Source organism: Bombus affinis, unplaced genomic scaffold, assembly GCF_024516045.1.
Source record: "Bombus affinis isolate iyBomAffi1 unplaced genomic scaffold, iyBomAffi1.2 ctg00000064.1, whole genome shotgun sequence".
In the NCBI taxonomy this organism is placed as follows: Eukaryota; Metazoa; Arthropoda; class Insecta; order Hymenoptera; family Apidae; genus Bombus; species Bombus affinis.
This window is the reverse complement of record NW_026108821.1, coordinates 1,750,835-1,775,975: the sequence shown is the minus strand read 5'-3', so window position 1 is coordinate 1,775,975 and position 25,141 is coordinate 1,750,835.

The following is a 25,141-nucleotide window of genomic DNA, read 5'->3' as shown; positions in this document are numbered from 1 at the left end:
GTGGATGACTTATTAATGTGTGGTAAATACAAAAAAAAATAGATGAAATTAAAAAGAAATTGTCAAACAAATCGATGAAAGACTTAGGTGAAGTAAAGACTTACTTAGGAATAAACATTGAATACGAAATGTGAGAATAAGAAATGTGAGATGAAATTAGATCAAAGTAGTTATACAGAGTCATTAGCGAAACGATAGAATATAGAGAATAGTAAACTATATTTTACACCAAAGGAAAAAAACTTAAATTTAGAACCCGCACAGTCAGCCTCAGACGATATAAGATATAGAAACCTCATAGGAGTTTCATTATATATTAGTACTGGAACAAGATTAGACGTTAGTTATAGTGTAAACTATTTAAGTCGATTTCAAAACAGTTACGACGGGACACATTATAAATATGCGTTGAGAATTTTGTAATACTTATATTTAACCAGAAAATTATGGTTGACTTATAAAAGAAATTTGAACGCTGAAATCATTGATTGTTTTGTTGACGGTGATTTATCATAAGACTACTACAAGACTACTACGGGATTTATCATAAGATTTTTCGGAAACGCAATTTACTGGAAATCGAGAAAGCGAAACAGCGTGACAAAATCATCAACAGCCGCCGAGTATGAAGCTTTGTCAGAAGCAGTGAGTGAAATAAAATTTGTAAAGAAATTATTGAAAAATTTCAAAATAATGATCGAGAGACCAATAAAAATTTACGAAGATAATTCTGGAGCGATTGCGATATCAAAATTTGGAAACTTGACAAAAAATTATGAGTACATTGAAGTACATTTCCATTTTGTAAATGAAAGTTGGGAAAATAAAGAGATTGACGTTATAAAAGTAAATTCAGAAAACAATGTAGCAGATATTCTAACGACGGCTCTAGGGAGAAATAATTTTGAAAATTTTAGATTAGTTTTAAAAATGGTTTAATTTTCACAAAAGGAAATGAATATGCAGCACAATAATTAAGGAGGTGTATTGAGATATGTAAAATTTTTGTGCTGGACTAGGTCGAGTGCGTAGTGGAGATGTTTGTATGTGGATATCAGTGTGTGGAGATATGTGTGTGCGCGGCGACTGAAAAACAGACGAATGTAAACAGTTCGGTCGGTTAACAGTCTACATAAGGTCGAGTATGGAAGAAAGTGCTGAGACGCGTGCAGCTGTGGAACGATAAATATTCTAAAAATCGTTTATAAAATAAAAATGTGTCTACGTTATTAGTAAAGACCAGTGTAAATTTTATGTTTCCATAACAATATTTCGGACATCAAGATCCACAATTCTCATCAATAACATTGTTGGTCGCAGAGTTATACCATCGCAACCACCCTATTATCTTAACGGAAATCAGGGGATCGATCAATATGCGGTGTCGTTTCTTAGAATCGTAACGGGAATTTGCGACTCCCGTTGACACGCTTCGACGCGATCAAATCTCCCCACGGTTGGACAAATTGGCATCAACTCTGGCCGATGTAAAATCCAGGCGTAAACCCTCCATTTTTACATTTTCAGACTTAAATATGCAAACCAACCTATTTTCGTTTCTAATGCAGATATGCAGACAATACGATGTGCCTTGTTCTCCACATTTCCTGCCAAATACAGTTCACATCTGCTAGTTAGAGCTACGTCAAGTCTGAACCCTGTCAAATCCAGTGTACTTGCAGATTTGCATATTCATGCCTGAACATTCAGATCAACGTATAGCTGTTTCTATTGCAGATATGTCGACAACTGGATGCGCGATGTACTCCATATTTGCTGACAAATACAGTGCAGGTTATACGAATTACGCTATATAAGATCAGTATAGATTCAAATCGAGGTACTTGCAGTTTTTAATATATATTATTAAATATTCAAATTCACGCATCTCCGTTACTGTTGGAAATGTGTCGACAATACGATATGCCTGGTACTCCACGTTTCTTGCCAAATACATCGTTTGCCAGCCAGTTTGCGCTATATCCAGACTGGTCCCAGACAGATCAAGCATAAATATAAATCGGAGATGATAGAACACGGGAACCTTCCGTTTGGAATTTTGGGAAAATCCCGTAACATTGTAATCTAGATTCTACCATAGCTGTAATTAAACAATCGTAGTCATCTAGTCCGATTGTAATTGTTCGAAACTTGTGATACTGCACTTGGCCTAGAGGCGACAACCAGTCACCGATCGTAGCCGCGGTCAAGGGATGAACGTTTTGTCTAATAAGGGCATGGAGTAATTCTATAGCTGTCCTTAAATGAAATAATCGTAGCGGCACGTGACAGTAAACATTCCAACGGTTTCTGTCCCGTGACTCGCCACACGCAGACTCTATCCGTCGGAAAAGATGATTGCCAGATGTCAACGCATCTCAACAGTATATGTTTAGCTAGCCTGAGGACCCATTATAAACCTTAAGATTTAGTTAATTAAAGTCCTTAACAGTCCTAAACAGGCAAACAGTCTTTGTTTCAACTACGGGATGATAGGTGAAATCTATTTTTCCACGGACGACGCTTCCCGCTAGCAACGTTCCCTCAAGGGCTACTAGCATCCTTCTCTAACCATCAACATGGAAATTGTCCAATTAACAGTAACGTCACTTTCAATCTCTTTCCGAGCGAAGTCATTTCTCCACGTATCCGATGTTCTGGTGCCCTTAGACACACCCATCATAGTTTTCCTCTGCAGCATCATCGTGCCGGAAAATCATTCTCACGTGAGGTCACATTAGCCAGTTACAAAGAGCCTTAACACTCGGTGGATATTCTATGTTTTGACAAAGAGTTTGTTCAGTCCTACCTATACCGTAGATAAGGAAGTATGGTACAACTTGGAATCAGGATGAAAACGAATTCTGTTATCCCGTTGACCGCGGCTTTGTTATTGAACCCAGGATCATTGTCATTAGCTTCTCGAGTACCTAATTACCACGACTACTTGTCAAATTATATAACAAACAAATTTACACTAGTAAATATCTGCTCTATTGCATAACTACAACGTCTAAACCAAATGAAGATCCGTTTCGCGCCTCTAACTCTAATCATAATGTGAACCCGATGTAAGTGAAAATACATGCACATACCATCGATTCTGCCTGACCAGCACTCTCACCCGGAACCGGAACTCGCAGTGCACCGTGACGAACAGCACATATATAAGCCTCCACTCTTAGCCAGACCGTCAGTCGTGCTCGCGCAACAGTAGAAGCAACATGGAATTTTTTAGATCTCTACTACGCGTCGTTGGTTTGTTCGTGCCAAGTAAAGTAGATATCATTTCCGAACTACCACTGGAGGTATCGCACTTGATACTTCGAAAATTGGATCCCTCGTCCCTGCAGAGCGCCGCGCTTGTCTCGCGCAAATGGTTCAACGTTTGTGGATCCGACAAGTGGCTACGGCGGAAAGCGAGACGTCACATGAGACATACGAGAAAGCGGGTCAAGATGCAATTTCTCGGACCTGCAGCCGCTAAAGCTACCAACCAAGAATCAAGAAGTAGAGGACGTGGTGAGGGCAACCTAAGAAATAAGTTTATCCGCTGCTCGTACGGCGGTCGTCGTTGGAAGGTTACGCGGTCCTCTGAAAACTTCGATGCGAGATCGCCCCATCGATGTTGGACCAATAAAATGTATTAGACTCTAACTCGTGTGAGTACCTTAATTTGACTGCTTGCTCTTGCGAGAACTTGAAACGGTCTTGTCCGGATTCAGAACTGTAGCGCGAAGCTTGAAATAAAATGGTTTTACTGAGACGGCAATGTGTTTCAGTCACGATAATACTATCTGCATCGTAATAGGCCCATTATTGAATATTAACTAGAATGTATCATCGCTGCAATTGCAGATTTGTCGTCAATTAGATGCGAGATATACTCCTCATTGCCTGCCAAATACAGCTCACATCAGCTGGCTCGTGCTATTATATCATCTCTGGTCCTCGACATATCAAGCGTAATTGCAGTTTTACAAATTAAGGTTAACATATTCAAATGAATGTATCTCCGTTTCTATTGCACATATGGCGACAAAGCGATGCCCGTTACATTTCACATCCGATGTCATGTGCACCGCACATCTGCTGGTTTGTACCATGTCAACTCCGGTCTCTGTCAAACCTAGCGAAATTGCTGCTTTGCATATTCATGATTAATTATTCAAATCACCGTATCGCCGTTTGCGTTGCAGATATGCCGACAATTCGATGCGCGATATACGCCACTTTTGCTGCCAAACACAATGTATATTATCTGGTTTGAGTTATGTAACGTGTGGGCGCAGCCAAACTCAGCGTATACGCAATTATGCATTTTCAGGCGAAATATTCAAATATTACATATTCAAATGAACGTATCTTGGTTTCTATGTCGCCTATTCGATGCGCAGAATACTCCACATATGATGCCAAATCAGCCGGTCTGTGCTATGTCAACTCTGGACCCTGTAAAATCCAGCGTAATTGTAGTTTTTGTTGTTAATGCTTAAATATTGCATTCAAAGATTCGCCGCTTCTTTTGCACATATGTCGACAATTCCATACGCCTTGTACTCCGCATTTGCTGTAGTTACATTGCCCATCAGCTCGTTTGCGCTGTGTCAACTCTGGTCCCTGCAAAATCCAGCCCAAATGCAATTTTGTATGTTCGGGCTTAAATATTCAAATCAACGTTACTCCGATTCAATAGCACATATGTCGACAATACGATGCGCTTTATATTCCACATTGACTGCCATACGCAGAGCGCTTCATCTGGTTTAAGCCGTGTTAAATCCGGACCGAGTCAAATCCAGCGTATTTGTAGTTTTGCATATTCAAGCCTTGTTATTCAAGTGAAAGTATCTCCGTATCCATTGTAGGTACGTCGACAATAGGATGTACGTAATACTGCACATTTGCTGCCAAATACAGCACACATCAGCCCGTTTGCACACTGTCAAGACTGGACTCGGAGAAATCCATCGTAATTGCAGTTTTGGATATTAATGCTTACATATTCGAATCAAGGTATCTCCGCTTGTTTTCCAGAAACATTGGCCATGCGATGCGCGTTATATTCCACATCTGATGCCAAGTACAGTGCACATCATCCGGTTTACGCTATGTAAAATCTGGACCCAGCCAGATCCAGCGTAGTTGCAGTTTCGTATATTCAGGATTAAGTATTCATACCGACGTATCTCCGATTCTATGGCACATATGGCTACAATTAGAGGCTCGTTATACTCCAAATTTGCTGCCAAACACAGTGCACGTTATTCCGTTTGATGCATGTAAAATCGGGACCCAGCCGAACCCTGCGTATTTGCAGCTTTACATATTCAGTATTAAATATTCCAACCAACGAATCTCCGTTTCTATGGCACACTTACAGACAATTCGGTGCGCGTTATATTTGACAACTGATGTCATATACAGCGCACATCAGTAGGTTAGCGTTTTGTTCACTCTTGTCCCTGTCAAATACACCATAATAGCAGTTTACCATATGCATGCTTGAATATCGAAAGCAACGTATCTTCGTTTCTATGGCAGATATGACGACAATTCGGTGAGCGTTATGCTCCTGATTTGCTGGTGAGCACAGAGCACATCTTCCGATTCTATCATCTCTTCTGTCTTACGTCTTCTCTGGTCACTGACAGATTCAGCGTAATTGCTGTTTTGCATATTCATGCCTAAATGTTCAAACCAACGTATCAGCGCTGCTATTGGATACATATCGCAAATGCGATGCGCGCTATACTCCACAATTACAGCGAAATACAGTACTTATTCGGTTTGCGCTATGTCGACTGTATTTTCGAGCTATCGCGGGGAGACGCGTTCGTTTGAATACGCGTCAATGGGAGTCGTAAATTCCCGTTACGATTGGAATAATCGACTCCACGGATAGTTCGATCCCCGTATTTCGCTTAGGATAATAGGTGTAGTCGTTGTGATATAACACTGGTTGTCACAAAGTTATAAAAAATATATGTATTTCCAACGATTTATACAATCACACTGAGTAAGAACGCCGTTGCTTAAGATACAGATAACGAAGAAATGGATTATTCTTAGATGAGAGTGTGAGCTATAGGAGCTCTAGGTCCGTGAGAGCTGTAGGAGCAGTCGGACTTCTGGATACTGTGAGAGAAATAGGAGGCTCTTAGAGATATAGGAACGGTGAGAGTTATAGGGATTGCGGGAACTTTAGTCACCGCGAGAGACGATGGAACTCTGAGAGATATAGGAACGGTAAGAGTTATAGGGATTGCAGGAACTCTAGTCACCGTGAGAGATGATGTAACTCTAAAGTTTATTCTGATGTGAGTACGAAGCTCGGTATTGGTGTGCCCTTTGAGCGAAGAACGCGGATTCGTTGATTACATTGTTAGTTAGGAAAGTGAGGGCAATGATCCGCGATGCCGATTGGTTATGACTAATGTTAGAAAGGAAGAGAGGAGGAAGAAGCCTCCTACCAACGTGGGTCCTAGGCGACATTGTTTATGGGAAATCTCAGATTTTCCGTTAGGTAGATGTCCGCTTTTTTCGTTAGGCCAATACCCGCCTTCTCCGTAATTCTTAAGAGGGCGTACTAAACCCAAGGACCTTTCTAAAAACCGACCGAAAACACTTCTAGAATTAGAAAGTCTTTTCGGGCAAACAGATTGACTTAGACCATATGTGCGAACAATGCAGTAGGGATTTCGGCTTTATGATGGGTCCTTGGGCATATGGAGGATTCGAAGGATGGCACGTGGACCGTTGGATGCCAAGCCGCGCGGGATGGAGTGCAGATGTGTTGCGCGCCAGAACATCGACTCTGGTCTCTGTTATATGCAGTGTAATTGTTGTTTTGCAGATTCAGACTCAAATATTCAACTCCACGTATCTCCGTTGTTGTTGCTGATATGTCGACAATTCGATGTGCCTGGTACTCCACATTTCTTGCCAAATACATCGTTTGCCAGCCAGTTTGCGCTATATCCAGACTGGTCCCAGACAGATCAAGCATAAATATAAATCGGAGATGATAGAACACGGGAACCTTCCGTTTGGAATTTTGGGAAAATCCCGTAACATTGTAATCTAGATTCTACCATAGCTGTAATTAAACAATCGTAGTCATCTAGTCCGGTTGTAATTGTTCGAAACTTGTGATACTGCACTTGGCCTCGAGGCGACAACCAGTCACCGATCGTAGCCGCGGTCAAGGGATGAACGTTTTGTCTAATAAGGGCATGGAGTAATTCTATAGCTGTCCTTAAATGAAATAATCGTAGCGGCACGTGACAGTAAACATTCCAACGGTTTCTGTCCCGTGACTCGCCACACGCAGACTCTATCCGTCGGATAAGATGATTGCCAGATGTCAACGCATCTCAACAGTATATGTTTAGCTAGCCCGAGGACCCATTATAAACCTTAAGATTTAGTTAATTAAAGTCCTTAACAGTCCTAAACAGGCAAACAGTCTTTGTTTCAACTACGGGATGATAGGTGAAATCTATTTTTCCACGGACGACGCTTCCCGCTAGCAACGTTCCCTCAAGGGCTACTAGCATCCTTCTCTAACCATCAACATGGAAATTGTCCAATTAACAGTAACGTCACTTTCAATCTCTTTCCGAGCGAAGTCATTTCTCCACGTATCCGATGTTCTGGTGCCCTTAGACACACCCATCATAGTTTTCCTCCGCAGCATCATCGTGCCGGAAAATCATTCTCTCGTTAGGTCACATTAGCCAGTTACAAAGAGCCTTAACACTCGGTGGATATTCTATGTTTTGACAAAGAGTTTGTTCAGTCCTACCTATAACGTAGATAAGGTAGTATGGTACAACTTGGAATCAGGATGAAAACGAATTCTGTTATCCCGTTGACCGCGGCTTTGTTATTGAACCCAGGATCATTGTCATTAGCTTCTCGAGTACCAAATTACCACGACTACTTGTCAAATTATATAACAATCAAATTTACACTAGTAAATATCTGCTCTATTGCATAACTACAACGTCTAAACCAAATGAAGATCCGTTTCGCGCCTCTAACTCTAATCATAATGTGAACCCGATGTAAGTGAAAATACATGCACATACCATCGATTCTGCCTGACCAGCACTCTCACCCGGAACCGGAACTCGCAGTGCACCGTGACGAACAGCACATATATAAGCCTCCACTCTTAGCCAGACCGTCAGTCGTGCTCGCGCAACAGTAGAAGCAACATGGAATTTTTTAGATCTCTACTACGCGTCGTTGGTTTGTTCGTGCCAAGTAAAGTAGATATCATTTCCGAACTACCACTGGAGGTATCGCACTTGATACTTCGAAAATTGGATCCCTCGTCCCTGCAGAGCGCCGCGCTTGTCTCGCGCAAATGGTTCAACGTTTGTGGATCCGACAAGTGACTACGGCGGAAAGCGAGACGTCACATGAGACATACGAGAAAGCGGGTCAAGATGCAATTTCTCGGACCTGCAGCCGCTAAAGCTACCAACCAAGAATCAAGAAGTAGAGGACGTGGTGAGGGCAACCTAAGAAATAAGTTTATCCGCTGCTCGTACGGCGGTCGTCGTTGGAAGGTTACGCGGTCCTCTGAAAACTTCGATGCGAGATCGCCCCATCGATGTTGGACCAATAAAATGTATTAGACTCTAACTCGTGTGAGTACCTTAATTTGACTGCTTGCTCTTGCGAGAACTTGAAACGGTCTTGTCCGGATTCAGAACTGTAGCGCGAAGCTTGAAATAAAATGGTTTTACTGAGACGGCAATGTGTTTCAGTCACGATAATACTATCTGTATCGTAATAGGCCCATTATTGAATATTAACTAGAATGTATCATCGCTGCAATTGCAGACTTGTCGTCAGTTAGATGCGAGATATACTCCTAATTGCCTGCCAAATACAGCTCACATCAACTGGCTCGTGCTATTATATCATCTCTGGTCCTCGACATATCAAGCGTAATTGCAGTTTTACAAATTAAGGTTAACATATTCAAATGAATGTATCTCCGTTTCTATTGCATATATGGCGACAAAGCGATGCCCGTTACATTTCACATCCGATGTCATGTGCACCGCACATCTGCTGGTTTGTACCATGTCAACTCCGGTCTCTGTCAAACCTAGCGAAATTGCTGCTTTGCATATTCATGATTAATTATTCAAATCACCGTATCGCCGTTTGCGTTGCAGATATGCCGACAATTCGATGCGCGATATACGCCACTTTTGCTGCCAAACACAATGTATATTATCTGGTTTGAGTTATGTAACGTGTGGGCGCAGCCAAACTCAGCGTATACGCAATTATGCATTTTCAGGCGAAATATTCAAATATTACATATTCAAATGAACGTATCTTGGTTTCTATGTCGCCTATTCGATGCACAGAATACTCCACATATGATGCCAAATCAGCCGGTCTGTGCTATGTCAACTCTGGTCCCTGCAAAATCCAGCCCAAATGCAATTTTGTATGTTCAGGCTTAGATATTCAAATCAACGTGACTCCGATTCCATAGCACATATGTCGACAATACGATGCGCGTTATATTCCACATTGACTGCCATACGCAGAGCGCTTCATCTGGTTTAAGCCGTGTTAAATCCGGACCGAGTCAAATCCAGCGTATTTGTAGTTTTGCATATTCAAGCCTAGTTATTCAAGTGAAAGTATCTCCGTATCCATTGTAGGTACGTCGACAATAGGATGCATGTTATACTCCACATTTGCTGCCAAATACAGCACACATCAGCCCGTTTGCACACTGTCAAGACTGGACTCGGAGAAATCCAGCGTGATTGCAGTTTTGGATATTAATGCTTACATATTCGAATCAAGGTATCTCCGCTTGTTTTGCAGAAAGATTGGCCATACGATGCGCGTTATATTTATCATCAGATGTCATATACAGCGCACATCAGTAGGTTAGAGTTATGTACGCTCTTGTCCCTGTCAAATACACCATAATTGCAGTTTAGCATATTCATGCTTGAATATCGAGAGCAACGTATCTCCGTTTCTGTGGCAGATATGACGACAATTCGGTGAGCGTTATGCTCCTGATTTGCTGGTGAGCACAGAGCACATCTTCCGATTCTATCTTCTCTTCTGTCTTACGTCTTCTCTGGTCACTGACAGATTCAGCGTAATTGCTGTTTTGCATATTCATGCCTAAATGTTCAAACCAACGTATCAGCGCTGCTATTGGATACATGTCGCAAATGCGATGCGCGCTATACTCCACAATTACAGCCAAATACAGTACTTATGCGCTTTGCTCTACGTCGACTCTGGTTCCTGTTATATGCAGTGTAATTGTAGTTTCGCAGATTCAGACTCAAGTATTCAACTCTTCGTATCTCCGTTGCTATTGCTGATATGTCGACAATTCGATGTGCCTGGTACTCCACATTTCTTGCCAACTACATCGCTTACCAGCCAGTTTGCGCTATATGCACACTGGACCCTGGCAGATCAAGCGTATATATGTCGGAGATGAAAGAACACCGGAACCTTCCCTTCGGAATTTTGGGAAGACTCCTAGTACTGTAATTTAGATTTCACCATAGCCGTATTTTGAAACTGTTGTCATTCGATCCGACTGTACTTATTTGAGATTTATGATAGTGAGCTCGGACTCGAGGCGACAACCAGTCGCCGAACGTAGTCGCGGTCAAGGGATAAACGTTTTGTCTAACAAAGGCATGAAGTAACTCTATAGCTCTCCTTAAAAGAAATACTTGGGACGGGGCACAACGGTAAGCATTTCAACGATTTCTGTCCCGTGGCTCGCCACACGCAGACTCTATTCTTTGAGTAAGTACATGATCAGCTAGTCCGAGGACCCGCTATAAATCTTAAGATTTGTTTAACTAAAGTCCATCAATCCGACAAACAGTCCTCGTTCCAACTATGAGAAAATAGGAGAAATCTATGTTTCTCACGAACGACGCTTCCTCTTCTCGAACTCTCTCTTGAGGGCGGCTAGCACCCTTCCCTAACCACCAACATGGTAATTGACCAATTAACAGTAACGCCAATTTCCCCCATTTTCCGACCGAGGATATTTCTCCACGAATCCGATGATGTTGTGACCTCAGGCACACCCATCATAGTTTTCCTGGACAGCGTCGCCGTGATGGAGAGACGGCACTCTCTAGTGCGATCTCATCAGCAATCGACCTGTCTTTCTTATACGTAGTAATTGCTCCTTGCTCTAACATGTAGTGCAACTTAGACGCTAACGTAGTGTAGAGTTCTGCATCCGTTGACCGCGAAAACGCTGCCGGAGCCGAGACTATTGTCATAGTGCCGTCATTTCTTATTTACAGCCTCATCAAACCTAAGGACCCACCATAAACTTAGACTTTTTAAGTAATTCTAGATGGTCCCTTTCATCTTGCACGTCCAATTTCTTAAATGTTTTTGATTGATGTGTATTTCTTAGAAAAGTCCTTATGTTTATTGTGCGCTCTTAGAAACTGCGGAAAAGCTGGTAGTTATATAATGGGAAAACCGGTAATTATATAATATTAAACCGGACATTTATCTGATGAAAATATGTGGATTTTCCCATGGGCAAGGTCATCCATGAGCCACTTTGGTAGGATGCTTACTCCTCCTATCTTCATTCATTAACGCTGATCATACCCAATGGGTATCGCGAATCCTTGTCCTCCCTTTTCATAACAAAAAGAGTGAACAATGAATCAGCTTCCCTTGTTCAAAAATTACCTACATACCGAGCTTTCCTCCGTTAGTATGTAAGAGTTGAATTCGAGTTATATCACGGTTCGAATACTCTCTACACCCATGACTTCTTCGAAAACCACCTATCTATGCATACTCAATCTAGGTTTTCAGATCAGTCAATATATCTACCCGGATTCACTCATATAAGATCAATCCATTTCTTCGTCACCTATATCTTAAACGGCGGAGTTACTAACTTGTGTAGTTGTACAAGGTTGTTGGAAATACATATTTCATAAATATTGAAATATGTATAATTTTTGTGCTGGACTAGGTCCAGTGCGTAGTGGAGATCTTTGTAACGGGATATCACTGTGTGGAGATATGTGTGTGCGCGGCGACTGAGAAACAGACGAATGTAAACAGTTCTATCGGTTAACAGTCTTCAAAAGGTCGGATATGAATAAAAGTGCTGAGACGCGCGCAAGTGTACATCGACAAATATTCTAGAAATCGTTTATAAAGTAAATATGTGTCTACGTTAATAGTAATGGCCAGCGTACAATATTTCGGCCATCAGGATGCACAATTTTCAACATGGTAGCAAAAATCGTGGTTGACGAGATTTAAGGTTATGGGACCACGTGTAACCGGTCGTGAATGTATAAAAAAGGTTCATTTTGAAAGAATTGGAAATATGTTCTGAAGAGATAAAAAGGCTGTTGGCGGAGCAGATAAAAGGAATCTGTATAGTGAGAACTATTTTTGAAAAAAGGGTGAAGATGAAAAGACGAATCAAGATGCCAATGGACGATAAAACTAAAATGCAAGTATTCGATGTACGTGATTACAAAGCGTGGAAAAAAAGAATATTAATGTATTTAAAGTGTAAAAAATGTTATGAATTGGATACAGGAGAGAAAATGGACACGGATGCGAAAGATAATTGGGATGAAAAGAATCAATGGGCGATGAAGTAGATCTATTGTAGATTAGAATTTGTTGGTGATCAGGACACTGTTTACAAAATAATTACAAAATTCGATGAGATGTATATGAAGGAATCAACAGCATTGCAACTTTGTATAAGACGTAGACTCGACATGATGAGGTTGAAAGATTTTGAGGAATCAGGTTCATTTTTCACGGAATTTGAGAAGACGATAAATGAATTAAAGGATGTTGGTGCAAACGTAAGTGAACGTGAAAAACTCGATTACATGCTGAAAACACTACCAGAATCATTGATTTATATTGATGACTTAATCGACACATTGAAAGAAAGTGATTGAACTTGTGATTTTTTAAAACATAAAATTATAATGTGGGAAATGGGAACGTAGGGAGAGTAAAAGTGATAGGAAATGGTCAAATGTCTTCAAAGTTGAGAAAAGAGAGAAATAAAGTGCCATGGCTGTGGAAAGTACGGCCACGTGATAAAAAATTGCACGAATACATGTAGAGGCGGAATCAATGGAGGAACGCAATGGCAAGGAGGTGCGAATCAGCCATAGCAGAATAGGGGTCGCGGCGGACGAGGTTCTGGCCAGAGAAGACGAGGATATGTTCAGCGTGGATTTGGTCAACGAGGACGAAGCAGAGGTTGGCAGCAACGCTACAATGAGGCAAGTCGACAAGACGCAAATTATTTAAACAGCCAGGACTACGACGACCAAGGAATTGACTCCTTCCTAACGCGAGTGCAGCGCGATTATAGTAAGGATACTATCACAGTATATACCAGCGATACGCGAAAAATAGATCGGATATTGGATAGTGAATGTTCAGATCACATTGTAAATGATGACTCGTATTTTATTGAGTACGAAAACTTAAAGAACCCGATAAATGTAAAACTAGGAGACGGTAGAACATTAAAAGGAACAAAAGTTGGAAAAATTTTAACTTACTTTGAAGTAAACAAAAGAAGGGTTAAAATTATAATGTCAAATGTATTTTATGTGGAAGAAATGGATAATAACTTGGTTAGCTATGCGAGAGTAACGAATAAAAATAAGATAGTCTCAGCAGGGAATACTTCAAAGATCTATAACAAATATAGAAAGTTGATAGGGATCGCATTCAAAGATCATGGTTTATATAAAATAACTAGTTACATTGGAAGGCAAGAATCTCACGCCAAAAATGTAGAAAAATGACGAACAGGGAAAAATTTCACAGAATCCGAGAACATGTAAACTTTAATTATTTAGATACGATGTGTTAGAAAAAATTAATTGAGGGAATGCCAGAAAAATTGGAGCAAGCTCAATTAAAATGTGGTGCGTGTATGCAAAATAAATAGCACAATGTACCTATCCAGAGTAACTGTAGTAGAGCACGCGAGATTTTAGAATTGGAACATACCGATTTAAATGGACGTCATAAAAATACCAGGTTTGATGGATCTAAATATTTCTTAACATTTATAGACGATTATAGGAAGTGCGCATTAATTTATACTTTGAAATCGAAAGATGAGGTTTACGATTGAATCCTTGATTATATAAATAAAGTTGAAAATCTTACTGGTAAGAAGATAAAGAGACTAAGATGCGATAATGGAAAAGAATATATGAACAAAAACATGTACAATCTAATCAGGGAAACAGGAATTCTCCTAGAACCATGCCCACCTTATGTTCACTAGTTAAATGGAACAGCTGAGCGCTACAATAGAACAATCACGAATTCCGCTAGATGCTTATTACATGATTCGAAACTAAATATTAAATATTGGTCGGAGATAGTTAGAACCGCGGTGTACTTAAAAAATAGAACCATTACGAAAACATGTGAAAATAAAACACCAATCGAAATATTGTTAAGAAGGAAACCGGATATAATTAATTTAAGATTGTACGGGAGTATAGTTTTCGTAAGAGTATCTGAAATTAAAATAAATTCGAAATGGTACAAAAAGGCAGATATTGGAATACTTGTAGGTTATGAAAACGTTGGATATAGGACCTTAGTTAATAATAAAATTATAATTGCAAGACACGTAGAATTTATAGGTGAAAATGATAATTTAGTAGGATTTCAAGGAATGGATGAATCAGATAATGAAACGGAAAAGGATTTTGAAGAACATTCGGATACAAACGAAATTCATGAAAGTGAAACAAGTGACGAAAAGGTCGAGCAGGTTGTAATAAGAAGGGAGAGAAATTTAAGTAACGAATCAGAAGAAAAACTTGAGGACATAGAAAATAATTTGAGGAGGCCAGGACGGGAAACAAAGAAACCTCAAAGATATGGCCAAACGAGCTCATATTTCATTTATGTGAATGTAGTTAGCGCAGGCAGTCCTCAAACCTATGAAGAAGCTTTCAGTGGAGATGACAGCAGATCATGGAAAGAAGCAATGGATCGAGAAATGAATAGTTTAGTCAAAAATGAAAACCTGGCAATTAGTAGAGAAACCAAAAGATAAAAAGGTATTAGATTTGAAATGGGTATATACGAATAAATCCGATAATCGTAAGAAAGCGCGACTAGTTGTTCGGGGTTTCCAACAAAAGGAAATACCGGAAGATTCATACTCTCCAGTGGCAAAAATGCAAACGCTGAAGTTATTGCTATCTTATTGTTGTCATTATGGTTCGATGATTATGCAAATGGATGTAGAAACAGCATTCCTAAACGGAACTATAAAATCGGAAGTATTTGTAAAACAACCTATGGGTTACGCCGATAAAAGCGGGAAAGTATGTAAACTAGGTTTGTAAGTATGTAAAATAGGTTTGTAAAGAAGTGAAAGTGATTATTGTTTGTATTTGAAGTATGAGAGCGATCATGTTATATACTTAATTCTATTCGTGGATGACTTATTAATGTGTGGTAAATACAAAAGAAAAATAGATGAAATTAAAAATAAATTGTCAAACAAATCGATGAAAGACTTAGGTGAAGTAAAGACTTACTTAGGAATAAACATTGAATACGAAATGTGAGAATAAGAAATGTGAGATGAAATTAGATCAAAGTAGTTATACAGAGTCATTAGCGAAACGATGGAATATAGAGAATAGTAAACTATATTTTACACCAAAGGAATAAAACTTAAATTTAGAACCCGCACAGTCAGCCTCAGACGATATAAGATATAGAAACCTCATAGGAGCTTCATTATATATTAGTACTGGAACAAGATTAGACGTTAGTTATAGTGTAAACTATTTAAGTCGATTTCAAAACAGTTACGACGGGACACATTATAAATATGCGTCGAGAATTTTGTAATACTTATATTTAACCAGAAAATTATGGTTGACTTATAAAAGAAATTTGAACGCTGAAATCATTGATTGTTTTGTTGACGGTGATTTATCATAAGACTACTACAAGACTACTACGGGATTTATCATAAGATTTTTCGGAAACGCAATTTACTGGAAATCGAGAAAGCGAAACAGCGTGACAAAATCATCAACAGCCGCCGAGTATGTAGCTTTGTCAGAAGCAGTGAGTGAAATAAAATTTGTAAAGAAATTATTGAAAAATTTCAAAATAATGATCGAGAGACAAATAAAAATTTACGAAGATAATTCTGGAGCGATTGCGATATCAAAATTTGGAAACTTGACAAAAAATTATGAGTACATTGAAGTACATTTCCATTTTGTAAATGAAAGTTGGGAAAATAAAGAGATTGACGTTATAAAAGTAAATTCAGAAAACAATGTAGCAGATATTGTAACGAAGGCTCTAGGGAGAAGTAATTTTGAAAATTTTAGATTACTTTTAAAAATGGTTTAATTTTCACAAAAGGAAATGAATATGCAGCACAATAATTAAGGAGGTGTATTGAGATATGTAAAATTTTGGTGCTGGACTAGGTCGAGTGCGTAGTGGAGATGTTTGTATGTGGATATCAGTGTGTGGAGATATGTGTGTGCGCGGCGACTGAAAAACAGACGAATGTAAACAATTCGGTCGGTTAACAGTCTGCATAAGGTCGGGTATGGAAGAAAGTGCTGAGACGCGTGCAGCTGTGTAACGACAAATATTCTAAAAATCGTTTATAAAATAAAAATTTGTCTACGTTATTAGAAAAGGCCAGTGTAAATTTTATGTTTCCATAAGAATATTTCGGACATCAAGATCCACAATTCTCATCAATAACATTGTTGGTCGCAGAGTTATACCATCGCAACCACCCTATTATCTTAACGGAAGTCAGGGGATCGATCAATATGCGGTGTCGTTTCTTAGAATCGTAACGGGAATTTGCGACTCCCGTTGACGCGCTTCGACGCGATCAAATCTCCCCACGGTTGGACAAATTGACATCAACTCTGGCCGATGTAAAATCCAGGCGTAAACCCTCCATTTTTACATTTTCAGACTTAAATATTCAAACCAACCTATCTCCGTTTCTAATGCAGATATGCAGACAATACGATGTGCCTTGTTCTCCACATTTCCTGCCAAATACAGTTCACATCTGCTAGTTAGAGCTATGTCAAGTCTAAACCCTGCCAAATCCAGTGTAATTGTAGTTTTGCATATTCATGCTTGAACATTCAGGTCTACGTATCGCTGTTTCTCTTGCAGATATGTCGAATTCTTAATGCGCGATATACTCCGCATTTGTTGATAAATACAGTGCAGATCATACGAATTGAGCTATATCAAATCCGCGTCGAGTCAAATCCAGCGTGATTGCAGCTTTGCATATACAGGTAAAATATTCAAATGTACATGTTTTCCGTTACTGCTACAGATATGCCGATAAATGCCATCTTCGATCACCGACAAATCCAGCGTAATTGCAGTTTTTCATATACATTATTATATATTCAAATCCACGCATCTCCGCTACTGTTGGAAATGTGTCGCCAATACTTGCATTCCACATTTGTTGCAAATTAAACCAATATCATCCAATTAGCGCTATGTCCACTCTGGTCCGGTCAAACACAGCGCAACTGCAGTTTTGCATTATCACACCTAAATAATCAAATCAACGAATCTCCGTTTCGATTGCAGATATGTGGAAAATTCGATGCGCTTTATACTCCGTAGTTGCTATTAAATACAGCTCACAACATCTGGTTTGCGCTATGTCAAATCCGGACCCCGTGAAATCAAGCGTAAATGCAGTAATGCATGATCAGGGTTCAATATTCCGATCGACGTAACTCAGCTTCTGTTGCAGATATGTCGACAAATCGGTGCGCGTTATATTCCACATCGACTGCCATACACTAGGCGCTTTATCTGGTTTAAGCCATGTTAAATATGGAACGAGTCAAATCCAGCGTATTTGTAGTTTTGCTCATTCAAGCCTAAATATTCAACTGAATGTATCTCCGTTTTCATAGTAAGTATGTTCACAATAGGATGCATGTTATACTCCACAATTGCTGCCAAATACAGCATACTCCAGCCGGTTTGCTCTATGTCAACTCTGGGCCGTGTCAAATACGGCGTCATTGCAGGTTTGCATATTTAGACTCAAATAGTCAAATCCCCGTATTTCCGTTGCTGTTGCAAACATGCCGAGTATTCGATGTGCCCGGTACTCCAGATTTCTTGCCCAATTCAGCGCACACTAGACAATTAGCGCTATGTCCGCACTGATCCCTGTCAAATCGAGCGTATCAGGTTTGTAAATATGAAACCGGAATTTGCCTATAGATGGCCCTAGCTGATAGTGTAGTTATCACTAAACTACGTCATTGATGCCAAAGGTCGTTGTTGACATCTCACGAACATTTTCGACTGAGAACAGTACAATGATTCTGGCAATGATTCTTTGGAAGAAATTGCACACTTCATCCTATAGGCATACCGGACGATACAAGGGCTGGTCGTCCCTCCTTCCGAAGCAATACCAGCCTCGCCGTGCGCCATATCCGAGGGTTGGCACCCTCCTTCGATCACGATGTAAATAGAAGTCGCAGTCTAGGTGCCATGACCCGCATCATCTCCCATCATACCCGTCACGGGACTCCGTCAGGGCCAGGCGCTACTTCGCGGGAGGCTATCATCCTCGCCTCGTCCATCACCTCCCCGTGTGCATATACGCCGACGCAGCATCATACTAGCTTTTGCGATGGCGTGAACGATATTGAAATATGTAACCAAACCTAGTAACACTGTAAATTACTTCCCTACAGTACTTCAGCTTATTATATATTTTAGATAGTTCATAAGTACCTATACATGAGCACAAACTATAAAAATTTGTTGCGGCATATGAGCCAGAGGGAAATTCAAATCCTATTGGTATTTTGCCTCGGAGTATCAGGATCGTAAGGATACAAGTAAATACACTCGGAGCATAAAAATGTTGCCGCTACTTCGAACAAAGTCGATTTTGAATCTTCCGACTTCCGCCCCGACCAGTATAAGTAAACCGAGGCAACCCAAAGAGTAAAGTATCTTCGAATACCTACGAGTATCAACGAGCGATCTGCTGAATTTCGTGACGAACATTTATGGAATATTTTTACACATTGTATCTACGACTCAGGGCCCATAGGCTGTACCTTACCTTATTATTTTAAGTAAATTCGGCGATTACGACGACAATCGATAACCTCAAATAAGTCTGACGGTCAAAAGTCCCATATACCCTGTCCTCTACATATTTCATTATAAAAGACCTGAGTCAAATATTGATGTTGGGAAGTAATGGATTGTATACTAAGGTACTGCAACTTATTCTATTATGGGAGCAGCTGCCACAAGCAGGTATCTAATCATTCCAAATAAAGACAAATTGTGTCGACTAAATATTTGTTATACAAATAGCATTGTCTTTTGGTAACGGGTGCTTTCCTCGATTATAATTCCACACAGTAGCCGGGCCTCCTAGGACCATAGGAGTTGAGATTACGCCCAACCATCGCACAAGGCACCCAATACCTTGCTCCCTGGATCAGCTTAGCCTGCAGGAGCTGTCGCTCGTATCAGGTCGAACGGGGCACATTCTAAGCCATCCCGTCTCACCAGTACGGTTTCGGAGCAGGTGGGACGCTGCTCATCCGCCGAAGTCCATTCGGTGGAGTCTCCACCTTAAATCGGCCCTCTTGCCAGCATCTTGTCCATCAACCACTGCCACCACGAGTCCATACCCATTAATTGGCCGATCAGAGGAGTCGCTACTCCCTCCGGGCTGTAACTCGATCGCCCGTGGTACCAACCTTAGTCGTTGGTGGGAATATCGTATGGATGTACGGCCATGTGACTGCCGGCCAGCGACCTGCTAACCGAGCTCGGCGTTCCAGATGGGAATCACGTAAGCGGGGGCCTCAAGGTACTTTTGTACCCGAGAATTTATCCCGGCGGTCCCATCCTTGGCATCAGGATCGTGGGTGCGCTACTGCTCAAGGCCACGTAGAGAGGATGTAATATTAATTAAACGGCTTACACCCCCGACGACCTTCCTGCGGAGTACATAGGGACTCACGTAAGCGGGACGTTTGTCCCGACGGTCCCTCTGGCTTCGGGAAAGTGGGTTTGCCAGACCTCATATGCTCACATAAGCGAGCCCTCCCTGCGGGCTCTTGTTTGACTCTTGTGTTATTACTTGTATTCATCTATTGTCAACTACCTTTTCATCAATATTCTCCTCGTCAGATTCACTTGAACATCTACGAATTTTTTGTCGTTTACCATGATTATAAGTATCTCTTTCAAAGTTCTTCCTTTTTGTCCTAGATTCCAATTCTTCTTGTATGGTATGTTGATGCATCTGTCGCATAACAATTCTGCTAGGAACATGACACATTTACACTGTACATGTGAATGTGTGTATAAGCGTCAGAGGACGTCCAGGCCTTAGTTGGGACAAAAGACAAGAGTCAGTGGTTAGAAGTATCTGGAAGAGTCTGTTGACAACAAGCGTGCGTGCGGGTAGGGTTTCGAGGTCTTTAGAGTATAAGATATATGTATAACTGTTGTGTGCTAAATAAAGGGAATTATTTGTATTTCCGAATCCATTCTATATCTTTACATGGTAGCAGAGCGTGGTTCATAGTTTTGCCAGTTATTTTAGTGCATGGTTTTCAATATTGCGAGTTAGATCGAGAGAGTCTTCAGTAAAGAAAGAAACGTTCAAAGGTTACAAAGAGGAAAAATACACTTCGAGCACGTAGGAACGATTGAGTAAGAGATAAGGAATCATTTAAAATGGAGTGATTGGAAATCGTGATACCAATTTTCGATGGATATTTACGGTATGTGGAAGGAAAGAATAACGATGTTTTTCAAGTATAGAGAATGCGAGATTGTCACTACTAAGGTGAAGACAGAAACAGACAGTGAAGACTGGGACAAAAATGATCCGATGGCAATAAATATAATTTATAGTGCCATCACAAACAGACAATTGGAATATATTAGAGAAGAAAAAACGGCGTATGAGATAGTAAAAAAGTTTGATGAAATGTACTTGAAGGAGTCGACGGTACTACAGGTCGTATGCAGAAGGAGAGTGGAAAAGATAAAACTTGAGAACTACAGTGATTCAGCATCGTTCTTTAGCGATTTCGAAAAATTAATAAACGAATTAAACTGTGCGGGTGCACAAGTGAGTGGCAGGGAAAAACTAACTTGCATGCTGAATACGTTACCCGAAGAATACAGCTACATAGAGGAAATAGTAGATGCACTGAAAGCCGAAAATGAAACGGTAGCGTATGTAAAAAATAAAATTGAAATAGCGGAGAAGAAAAATAAGTCCAATCGAGGAGAAATGCAAACCAACGCCTTTTCTGCAAAAAAGGAAGGATGCTTCAGATGTGGAAGAGTAGGACATTTTGCGAGAGAGTGTCAAAATGGCGACGAAGCGGGAAACAGTATCAGTTTTTGCCATCGGTCAACACATGGTCGCAGCAGAGGAGGAGGAAACAAAGGAAATACGAGCAGGGGACATGGAAATTTCCATCGTCAGTCAACAACCGGCACGAGCGAGCATGGTAACTCAAGATCAAGCACATGGATAGCAACGGCGCACGCAGCACACAGCGGCGAGGCGAACGAGATAAGTAATTATGAAGTAATGTGGCCATTAGATAGCGGTTGCACAGATCACAAAATTAACAACGTAAATTATTTCGATAAATCTATTAACCTTAAAGAACCGGTAAATATATATTTAGGCGATAATTGATCGATAAAGGCAACAAAATTGGGGAATGTTATAAGATATTTTGAAGCAATTGGAAAGCAAAATGAAATAAATATGAATAATGTATTTTACGCGAAAGAAATGTCCGCAAACTTGATTAGTTTAGGCAAGTTAACAGATAATAGGAACACGGTTATTTCAATAGGAAATATTGCAAAAGTAATAGATGAGGAGAATAAGCTTACAGCGGTAGCGGTTAAAGAAAAGGGAACATATAGAATGAAAAGTATATTGAAAGGGAGGAGCACTTAGCAAACAGCGCCGAACGTAGTGGTATGAGTAAAAAGGAAAGATGGCATAGGATGTTAGGACACGTAAATTTTAAATATTTAAATATTTTGAGTAAAGAGCAGCTAGTTACTGGTATACCGAATGAAATTGAGAAGGAATTTTTGAAATGTAGGGTGTGCATAGAAAGTAAAATGCACAATTTAGCATTCAAAAATAATCAAACCAAGGCTAGGGAGATAATGGAAATTATTCATACGGACGTGTGCGGTCCCTTTAAGACTTCCGGATTCAATGAAGAGAAATATTACATCTCATTTATCGATGATTATAGCAAAATAGCTAGAGTTTATTGTATAAAATCAAAGGGTGAGGTCTTTGATTGTTTCGTACAGTTTGTAAATGAAGCCGAGTATTTGACGGGCAAGAAGTTAAAAATATTGAGATGTGATAATGGAAAAGAGTATTTGAATAATCGAATTTATAAATTTGCTAGGGATAAAGGTATCAGAATTAATAATTGCCCAACCTACGTACATGAGTTAAACGGGACAGCGGAAAGGTATAATAGAACAGTTATGGACATGGCGCGTTGCTTGTTAGCGGAAGCGAAAGTACATAAAAGGTACTGACCGGAAATAGTTTGTACAGCGGTATACTTGAAAAATAGAACACTGGCAAATACTATAGAGAGAAAGACACCTTTTGAAATATTCTTCGGGAGAAAACCAAGTGTTGAAAATCTACATCTATATGGAAGTAAAGTTTTTGTACGAAGACCGGAACAAAAAAGAGTTTCTAAATGGGATAAGAAGGCAGATATGGGAATTTTGTTAGGATATAGTGAAGTAGGTTACAGAGTCTTATTAGGTGGGAAAATTACAATAGCGAGACATGTAGAGGTCATAGAAACAGACACAAAATGTATCGGTTTTGTGGAGAATTCATTCGATGAAGATAACGATGACATTGAGGATAATGATTTATTGGTAAACATGAATAAGGAAGAATTAGAAAGTAGGGAAGATGAAAATGATAACAGTCTTGAAAGCTTAAACATCCCTGGAAGATCTACACGTAATAAGAGAACTCCAGTAAGATATCCAGAAAAAGAAAACATTAGTGAAATCCATGCAAATTATTGTAGTGTAGATATCCCTTGTACATTTGAGGAGGCGATTTGTTGCGAAGATAGTGAAGATTGGAAACAAGCTATGGATAAGGAAACAGAATGTCTTTATAAGAATAAAACTTGGAAATTGGTAGAAAGGGTAAAAGGCAAAGATGTATTAGATGTAAAATGGGTTTACACGAGAAAATCAGATGACAGGTATAAGGCTAGATTAGTGGTAAGAGGATTCCAACAAAGAAACGTAGCCGATGACATATACTCCCCAGTAGCGAATAATTAGACCTTTAAGATATTGCTATCATATTGTTGTCAAAATGGATTAATTATGGAGCAAATGAATGTAGAAACTGCTTTTTTAAATGGTGAGGTAACCTCGGAGGTATATGTAAATCAACCAAAGGGATATGCGGACGGAACGAATAGAGTTTGTAAACTATCGAAAGCGCTTTATGGGTTAAAAGAAAGTCGAAGGGAGTGGTATGAGTGTCTTGATAAGTATGTGACGAGATTAGGTTTTAAGAAGAATAACATAGAGTTGTGCCTATATACACATGGAGAGGGAGAAAATGTTGTTTATTTGCTAATGTATGTAGACGATTTGCTAATTTGTAGTAAAATAAAAGGAAGATACAAAGGGTAAAGAAGTTATTAACTAATAGATTTGGAATGAAAGATTTAGATGAAGTCAAAGAATATCTTGGAATAAATATAGACTATGATTATTTCAAAAATGAAATAAGATTAAGCCACAAGAAATACATTGAATCATTGACAAACAAATGTAAGTTACAAAATAGCAAATTGTACTGTACACCTATGGAGACTAACTTAAAAATTGAAAAAGCTGAGATAAATAGAAAGGATATTGGATACAAAAATTTAATTGGCGCATTGTTGTATATTAGTGAAAATACCAGACCCGATATAAGTTATAGTGTGAATTATTTGAGTAGATTTCAAGATTGTTGTAATGAGAATATTGAAATATTTGTACCGGACTAGAGATTTAAGATTAGATTATAAAAGGAATGAAAAATGTGAAACGATAGATTGATATGTGGACGCTGATTAGGCAGGAGATCATTTAGAAAGGAAATCGACTTCTGAATATGTAATTAGATTGTATGGAAATGTAATTGGTTGGAAGTCTAAAAAACAAAGGTGTGTGACAAAAGACTCGACGTATGCAGAGTATGTAGCTCTATCGGAAGCGGTGAGTGAATTAATGTCCATTAGGGAAATTATGAAAATCTTCAATGTAAATCTAGACGATAACACTGTAAAAATTGATGAGGATAACTCTGGAGTGATAAGTATAGCAAAGCACGGAATTTTTTGGAAAAATTCTAAACACATTGAAGTTCATTAGCACCACGTTCACGAGTGCTTACAGGAGAACAAGATAAACATACTTAAAGTAAGTACAGGCGAAAATACTGCGGATATTTTTACGAAGGCACAGCGTAGAGAGACATTCGATAGGTTTAGGTCATGGATGAATGTATACTAAGAGAAATGTAGATAAGGCAATAAGTGTTAAAGTTTCTGTTACGCAATTCGTCAAAGCATGTAAATACGATTAAGTGTACAGTATAAATGTAAGGAGGCGTGTTAGGAACATGATACATTTAAACTGTACATGTAAATGTGCGTGTAAGCGTCAGAGGACGTCCAGGCCTTAGTTGGGACAAAAGACAAGAGTCTGTCGTTAGAAGTATCTGGAAGAGTCTGTTGACAACAAGCGTGCTGGCGAGTAGGGTTTCGAGGTCTTTAGAGTATAAGATATATGTATAACTGTTGTGTGCTAAATAAAGGGAATTATTTGTATTTCCGAATCCATTCTATACCAATACAAATACACTAACGTACAAGAATATTATAATATTCAGTAACAACGATAGAATTAACCAGTTCGCAAGTATAAAAAAGACACATTT